Below are 9,168 nucleotides of genomic sequence, written 5' to 3' on the forward strand. Positions count from 1 at the left end.
AGTCTACTATTCTTTGTATGAAAAACAACTATTTATCCTTTCTATTGTTGAGGGACTTTAGAATGTTTTCAGTTTGGGCCTAAAATGTCTAGAATAATTTTGTTTCCTGTGGCTGAACTTTTATTCATTTCTTTTACCTACATTTGTTCTGCTATGCTTTTTTCCCCATTAAGTCCATATATATAAATGAAGAGAAAAATAAATAAGGTTGAAGCTGTCAAAGATCTCTGTTCATTTTATTCTAAGTAAAAAAAGAATTGATCCAATAAATTTAGCTTTCATTAATATTAATCATAGCAATTTTCCTTTTTTACTGAGATTTTTTAAAGCATTACAAGTTTCTGGTATTTCTTCAATATTCAACTCCCTTCAAACTAGAGTGTGAACTTTAATCATACAAATTAAGTCATTTTTGTGAACTAAAACAGATTTGAGAAGCCAGGGGAAAAAGCACTCAGGGCACAAAACATTGCTCCAAAAATGTAATTCTCTGCAAGGCTTGCAGCTGAAATAGCCAGTTGTATCTAATGGCTACTGAAACAATCTGCTGCAATTCTAAGACTAGTTTTGTTCACTGCCATGGTTTACCAATCACAACTTGCCAGTTCCTCAAAATCTTACTAGTGCCAATGAAATTTCTTAAAGAGAAATATGTAACATTTCTCCTTTATATGAAACCTCTTAACTTTCTCTTTGTTTTTGGGATATACTGAAGACCACCTGGTCTGCCTGTGTGCCCTGAATTTCAATTCTATTCTCCCAAATAAAACATTTCAATTTCAAAAGTTCGTGTCTATATTTCTTTGACAAAAAGAAATTTAAGGAAATGTTATATGCTTGTTAAAAATGTGTAGAGCAAATAAAAGGAACATATAATTAGTATGGGAACACCTAGATCACAATTTATATTTTACTTTAAATTTGCATTTAGTCGTGTCATAACTTGACACCGTTTTGTTTTTTTTTTCCTTGTACTATTAGCACAGAAGACACCGTTTTTAAAGTATGTTTATGTGATTAAAATTCATTTTGATAGGAAGGACAGTTCAAATAATAGACTGCTCAGTTACATATGGAGTCTGACTCCCTTACCCCGAACTCAGCTTAACACTCCTCTCAGAACAGACTTTCTTCCATTAAACCATCGAGTTTCTTAGAGTTGATTTTATCTCTGTAGATAAGCAATCTCTCTTCATCCCTTACCCTGCCTTCACTCTTGTCACCCCTCTCCTCCCTCCTTTTCTTCTCTGTTTAGATGTCACAATAGGGCCCTCTGTCATCCGCGTCTCCCCTCCCCACCTCTCTGTCTCCTCCTCCCCTCCCCCTTCACCTTCTTTTAAAAGTTAGATTGAGGCCCTCTAAGCAGGGTAGATAAAAGAAGTCTCAGGTCTTGGGAGGGCACTGGTTGAGAAATTAAAGTCGAAATGTAAGAGGGAGAAAAAGTTGGTTTAAATTGGTTACATTTAAGGGGAGGGGGAGCCCCTACATAGACCAGAAATCAAAAAAGAGTATGAGCCTACCGTAAAGATTTGCCAGTATCACAGCGAGAGGACGTAGGGGAGGGAGGCTTTCACACATAATTTTTCGCGCCCTCCACCTGGGACACAAATCAGCGGAAGCGATCGGTGCCCAGAATCCACCGCGACGGCGCCAGCTTGGGCTCGGCGGAGTCCGAACTTCCCGGACTGGAGGAGGGTTCGGACCTGACTGCCGCTCGGCACCAGCGACGCTTGGTGCCAGCGCCGGCGAGCACAGAAGCCGGGCTGGAGTCTCGGGGCAGGCAGGCGCTAGCGGGGTGTTACCCGACGGACCCGGAGTTTGCTGGAGACGCTAATGCGTTTGTGATCAGGACTCTCCCTCATTCAGCCCTCTCAGTTGCCAAGGGTGTCCGAAAGGTTGACCCCTTTCCTCAAATTCTCACTTCACCTCACCATTTCCAATAAAGTCGCCAAGGACAGAAGTTTGCGCGCATCACCTGCTACGTGATTTCATCAATATATCAAAGCCTAGGTTGTGACAGCTGTAGTCGTGGCCGAGTGGCTAAGGCGATGGACTAGAAATCCATTGGGGTTTCCCCGCGCAGGTTCGAATCCTGCCGACTACGGGGTTGTCTTTTCCTTCATTTGGCAATCTGAAGTTGATCAGGATGGAACATCCTAGAAACCGGTCCCTATCTCATCTGTGCATACTTCCTGACTAACCCTGTTCTGCTCTGGTATTCACTCAAATCCCTGTAGCTATTGGGTTCCTTTGGGGCTAAGGGTCCTCGTCTCTTTTCCTCTGTATTTTTTTCCCACTTGTCTAAAAAGAAGCACTCTCGGAGCAAAACGGAGGAGATGCTGCCTCGTTTCCTGTCTCGAAACCCCTGCCTTGAATTTTGTTTTCCACGGAATCTGTCCAAGATAAAACACAAATATTTATATTTGTAAAATCTCTCACATATGTCTTATTTAGAAAAGTAAAGTCTATTAAATGCTTTCTTCATTGCCTTGTTTGCAGGGGCTTGAACTTAAGGTAGCCTGTATATGAGTCTAGAACCATTGCATTATCCAGAAAACGAATCCTGTCTTATTGGTTCAATTAGCCCAGGGTCTAGGACAAGGCTGAACAGAGAAGGCTCTTCCACCTCGCACTTTCACACCTCACTTGTCTCCTGGAATAAAGGGGTTCATTTCCCGCATGGGAATGCTAAATCTTTTCATTGAATTTTGTGATTCTGACAAATTGTTTCTGTTCTTTTTCTTTTTTTAACATTTCATTTTTACATAATATCTGATTTATGGAAACATTGTGAGAATAGTACAAAGAAGTTTCATAAATTCTTCACCCAGATTCTCCAATGTCAATAATTTACTGTATATGCGTTGTTTCTCTCTATTGATGGATATGCAAATTTGCATAATCATTTTTGTAAACAGTTGAGAGTGAGTTTCAGACAAGATGTCCCTTTAACCGTAAATATTTCATTGAGTGTTTTCTAAAAACAGAGGCTTTCTCTTTCCTAACCACTGAACAATTATAAAAATCTATAAATCTTGTTAATCTTTTGTCAGTTGTGCAAGTCCTTTATTACATGAAAAAATACATCACATTTACTTGTCATGTCTCTTTTGTCTTTTAATCTAGAAGAGCTCCTCAATCTTTCTTTTCCTTTCATTTTGTTGACTTTTTAAAATAAGTAGATTGGGCATGTTTTTAGAGCTCTCTCAATTTGAATTTGTCTGATGTTTCCTCTGGAAGTGAGGTAGTGTCCTTCACAGTTCTTCATATCAGGACACACACGATATTAATTATTCCTACTACTCACTATGCTAATTGTGATGAATTAAGGTCCTATCAAGTTTCTCCACTGTCAAGTTATCTTTTGTATTACTGATCACATGATTTATGCAGCTCACTTATTTTTCATTATATTTGGTTATTTTGAAAAGAAATTAAAGGAAGATGAAATTTAATAGTTGAGCAGGCGAACAGGAAGAATTTGTCAGAGCCAAAACATTCAACAAAAGGACCCAGCAATCTTATCTGGGCGTGAACCTTTGTGTTCTAGGTGATAGATAAGGATACACAGGACTAAAAAGGAAAAAAGAAATCAGCCAGTGAAAAATACACATATTGAAACAAAAGTCCAAATACAGTTTGAACATTAGATATAACATAGGTGAAGAGAAAATTAGTAAATATGAATTTAGACCTGGTGAATGCAAGGTATGCAAAATTCCATGTAAACAAGGAAATTAATAAACATTATTTTTAACAATGAATGATATTTAGGATTTAAATACCAGATCACAGTATTATACTGCAGTATCATGCATGGTTGGAGGGTAAGAATCAAATCAAATCATTCTGTGTTGTCAATGTGCTTATGGGTGTTCAGGATTATTGGAAGACAAATTGTTCAAAAGCAATGGATGAATGGGGGCTGGAAGTTAGGTTCTGACTGCACTTCGGAATAAGCAGTTTACTTCCAATTGCAGAGACTCAAGTGCCTGAGCTCAGACCACTGCCTAGTCAGGGGAGCTGGTGGGAACTCAGAGTATACTGACTTGAAATGTTTATTGTTTGCTTGGGACACTGTTGGCCATGTGGTGAGGGCTCTCATCACAGTGCTCTTGACTGTTCAGGTAGCATAAAAGGTTGACTTTTTTTTTTTTTTTTTTAACCAAACCGTCATTTAACCTGAAGGTTTGCATTCAACTCACAAAGCCGATTTTCTTGCACACTAGACAGTATTCATCCTGATTTGTGCTTCTTCATGTCTCTCACGGGGCGGGAGGTGGAGGGGACATACACAGATGAAAGGTTGTGTAGTTGTGGCTCAGTGGTTAGGGTGATGAACCAGAAATCCGTTGGGTTCTACTCATGTAGGTTCGAATCCTGTTGGCTACAAATGCTTTGCTTTAGACAAACAAGAATTAGTGCAAAGAAGAAATCGAAGAAAGTTACGTTGTGGGATAATTCTTGACTAAACTCATCCGATGCTCAGTCCAGATCACAACTAATTCCACAGCAAGAGGAGATGGAAGTTACTGCTCTATCATTTTTACTAAGATTGCAGTAAAATAAGTAGAACCTTAATTACTTTCCCTGCAGCGGGGCCTCTGCTCAATTCTCTGGGAAGCCTCGCGTTTACCTGCCCTCTAAACACGCTTCAAGGCTAGACAACTCTTGATAGTATTTTTCTTCCCCTGTGGAAATGAGCCCTAGTCAGAGGTCACAGTTTTTGGTTAATTAGTAGAGAGTTTCTGTGGAATCAACTGCGTTGGTTGCTCGGTTTCGCTTCTTGCAAATCTAGTACGAGAAACACCGTCAGAGGAATCGACGCAATTACTGGCAAAAGAGCAGGCTGTGCTATCTACCAGACGGTTTCGGCTCCGGCGGCAGTGGGTGGAGCGACAGGCAGTGGGTGGAGTGACAGGCAGTGGGTGGAGCGACAGGCAGTGGGTGGAGCGACAGGCAGTGGGTGGGGAGACAGGGCCGAGAGAAGGGCCCCAGCAAGACTTGACTGGTCGCGTACTATGGGTTCAGGTGTGTAGATTCGCCAAATGTGATCAATTTAGTAGAACACAAACCTAGAGACTCAAAAAATGTCAGGCTTGGCCGGGCGCTGTGGCTCACGCCTGTAATCCTAGCTCTTGGGAGGCCGAGGCGGGCGGATTGCTCAAGGTCAGGAGTTCAAAACCAGCCTGAGCAAGAGCGAGACCCCGTCTCTACTATAAATAGAAAGAAATTAATTGGCCAACTGATATATATATAAAAAAATTAGCCGGGCATGGTGGCACATGCCTGTAGTCCCAGCTACTCGGGAGGCTGAGGCAGGAGGATCGCTTGAGCCCAGGAGTTTGAGGTTGCTGTGAGCTAGGCTGACGCCACGGCACTCACTCTAGCCTGGACAACAAAGTGAGACTCTGTCTCAAAAAAAAAAAAAAAAAAAAAAAAAATGTCAGGCTAGACAACGTTCACCACCTAGTGTTTCCTTATTAGTGTAGCAGTGAATATCCCTGCCCGTCACGCGGGAGCTTGGGGTTCCATTCCCCAGTGGATACCTACGACGTTTCTTATGCTGCTTCCATCCTCCGCTACGGTCCCCTACTGGACTCTGGGAGAAGAGCTGCAGTGGCATCTCACCAACACCCAACCGGTCCTAAATTACTCAATTCCAAGACATCAAAGCTACAGATACTTAAAGGCCCAGAGGAGAATCTAAGTTTAAATGACAGAAGTTATTGAAAGTTAGTAAGAATATGATTGTCTGGCATCTGTCTCCTACTTGCAGGCTGAAAAGAACCTCTGAGGCAGTGTAGAAAGATCATAAAGCCCATGTTGGTGTCAAAGTCCATCTCCTAACTTTTCTCCTCCCGCTCCTCTTCCCCCTTCTTCTTTTTCCACATGTTCTCTGCTCCTACTTGGACTTTTTCTTCCCAACTTTCTTCTGTATAAGAACTAAAGCAGTGAGTCTCTGCATTTACACTTGTTTCCCGAATCTACTGTAAAATCTAGATAAATATTCTTTGTCCCTGAATGTGCTGGAGAAGCTAGGAAGAACAGTCTGGGGCTAAAGAACTCCACCCTGGAGTCTCTAAGCCCTAAGACAGGCATTTAACATAATGAATACTAGTGGGGAAATGCAATACATTTATGAACTTTTCTCTAACTGACCTAATTTTCATTTTTTATTTTTAAATCCCATTCCTTTACAGTCTGTGTTGTTTGACTTCCAAATCCAGCCATCTTTGGGCCAAATAAGATGAGTAACAAAACAAAAAACTAAATCTTTCAAATGTCATACTATGGAGCACACAGCAGAGAAACTGTTCCAAACCATGATGTACACAATAAACTCCCTAAGTTCAACTTTTTAAAAACACACTTTATTTCTATATTTCATGGTAATGCCATAGTAAAAATAATTCTACAAAGAATTAAATACCAAAGACTAGATCCCAAAGATAAAATAACCACTCCAGTTATTTGCTTAGTTTACAAATTCTGATCACTCGGAACAGATCTCCTTTAGTAATTTCTGCTCTAACATCATCCTGCTCTATAATCATCCTGTAACTAAGCCTGGGCCCCCAAACTCTTCTCCCCTTTACTTTTCCCTTTGAAACACTATCCAGACTCTTTCAAAATGGGGTTCTCCCTTGCTCAGTTAGTTCAATAAACTCGGTTTACCAAGATTAACAGGCTTTCCTGTTGGCCTTTGTATGGGGCTCAGTGTGAGTTTTGTTTTTACTCTCAAACCAGAAATATTTCTGTGCTTGGCATCTAGCGGTTAGCATTGACAGCCACTTCCTATGGTTTAACAAACCTTTCTCACTCCAGGGCTCTGGAGTTTTCAGGAGGAGAAGATATAATAACAGGTGTGGTACTCTTTATAAACTAATCATTTATATGAAGCTACAATCACAATCACTGTTAATATTGCTCCCAAACAGGCAAAGCCTCATTGCTGTTGAATGATATTCCCTAAACTTGGGATAACAAAACATTTAATACACAATAGGCAACAACCTCACACTGTAGACTAGCAACTTAGAGATTTATTTACAAAGAAAACTGAATAAAAGTGTTAGGCAGTGGCAATAATTTTCAACTGTAGACAGTAGCAATGAAAGCCCTCTGCCCCCATGCCCACCCCAACTGTTTGGCTCCCTGGCTATAGACACAAACCGCAGGCAAAGTTCAAGTTCAGCCCTGCCACTTACTAGTTGGCTGACTTGGTCAAATCATTTTACTCCCATGGGTCACAGTTTCCAAATTTGGAAAAAGAGGGTAATAGTAGTCCTTACTGTGTACAGATGTTGTATTTATCATACAAGTTAACATACACAAAGCCCTTGAAAAAATATATATGTTGTAAATGTTTGATAAATAGGAGCTGATATTAAAATCATTTCCATGTGCAAACTACTCTAGACTCCTAACCACTTGTTTTTAAAAAAGTGTTCCCTGTAGTACTTGTGAAAAAGTGACTTCACATTCATATTTAAGAAAGTCCTTGGTGTAGGTATCATTATACTGTTTGATGTTGGGCAAGTCAATTGTCATTTTCTATAATACATCTTTAGAATGGGACTAATATCATGTACTTGATAAGATTATATTGATAATTAAATTGGTGACATAATGCATATAATCCCAATTCAGTGCCTGAGATATAGTAAGGGCTCAAAAAAAAGGGTAGCTGTTAGAGTAAATACATTTTGTAAATCCTGAGTCCCCTAGAACTGGCAGAGGTCACCTCTACCACAGGGGAGGATGGAGTCTGACCTCGATGCTCAGAGCAAATCCAAGTTTGCCATGGCTTGAATTAAGGAAAAGACAATTGCCTTCCTCAAATCAGGATTAACAGCCAGTGAAGTTCATGCCACAGTAGATGCCTGCCTCCACTTGAGACTGATGTCAAGTTTGAAACTGTTTCTGAAATTGGAGGAAGTTATTTGACTCAGAGAGCAACTCAGAGGTAAGTGAGGTGCCAACTGCAAGGCAGTGCAGGGTTATCAACTCAATGACAGCTAGAATGCAGTAGTACTACTAGACCTCACTAGTACTACTACGCAGGGCTGCCAACAAAAGTGACAACTAGAATGCAGGAGTTTTGCTTGCCTTTGGGGGTGCAGCAAATCAAATAGACAATTATTTAGGAAGAACTGAGACTTAGACTTACAGGTGAGGATGAAACCGTAGTCGGCAGGATTTGAACTTGCATTGGAAGACCCCAATGGATTTCAAGTCCATCACCATAATCACTCGGCCATGACTACTTAATTTCTACACGAACTTTGTTAAAGTATTTGAAGATGTGAGCAGTGTGCTAGTCTTGGGTAGTGGAGTTGATATGATAATAAAGGACTTTTTGGTGTATGGATACTAAGTCTGGTAACAAAGAATTTCCTAGGTACATTAAAAGCTTCTAGCTCTTAAGTGAAAGAAGTCATCCCTAGTACATTGAAATTCAATTGAGGAGGGTAGTATTCAAAGGATCATTCTGAGACAAAAGATATTAATTTTATCTGCCCCAGAACTCCACTTGCTTATCACCATTGAGGCACCTATTCACAGGTGTTTATGATGGATCAGCAGAAACAGTTTGGAGCTGAGGGTGGCCCTGGTAGCTTCAGATCTACAAGTGCCAATGGCACAGGAAACCATTGGAAGAAAAGTGAGAGAATCAGAAATCTTGGAGTCATTCGCTTTTGCTTTCAGCATTGAATACTAAACCAGAAATATTTTCAATGGCTTTGAACTGCTTTGCCCTTTCCCTGGCTTAATGGACTCGGATTTGAGCAGGGCCGGATAAGAGGCAGTGGGGAGAACCCAGCTCTCCTACACCCTCTGAAGAGAAAAGCTGGGAAGGTCTCTGTCCCCTCAGGCAAAGCTCACTCCTTTCCACCTACCCCAGTGAGGGAAGCCAGCAGTCTCAGAAGCCAGAGGGAATATGGAAAAGCTCAGATGACAGGTTTTCCAGTTTTCCAGCTTGAGTACATTCTCTGTCCCTCCTAACACACAAAAGCCGTGAATGCCAAACTAAATCTAGCAATATTAATCCAATTTTTTGTCCGGGCTTAAAGAGTGTTGATTTGGGGAAACACTACAGAACCTGGTTTTTATTGTTGTTTGTTCAACAAGGAAATCTCAGGAACTATTGCATCGAGTTCTGGG

General features: G+C 40.8%; 1 non-coding gene across 1 annotated transcript; it reads left to right on the top strand.

Moving 5' to 3' along the window:
* The first annotated feature begins 2,022 nt into the window (after positions 1 to 2,022).
* Positions 2,023 to 2,104, top strand: TRNAS-AGA (transfer RNA serine (anticodon AGA)). The gene has a single exon. It is a non-coding gene; the product is annotated as a tRNA-Ser (tRNA).
* The last annotated feature ends 7,064 nt before the right edge of the window (positions 2,105 to 9,168 follow it).

Source organism: Microcebus murinus, chromosome 15, assembly GCF_040939455.1.
Source record: "Microcebus murinus isolate Inina chromosome 15, M.murinus_Inina_mat1.0, whole genome shotgun sequence".
Lineage (NCBI taxonomy): Eukaryota > Metazoa > Chordata > Mammalia > Primates > Cheirogaleidae > Microcebus > Microcebus murinus.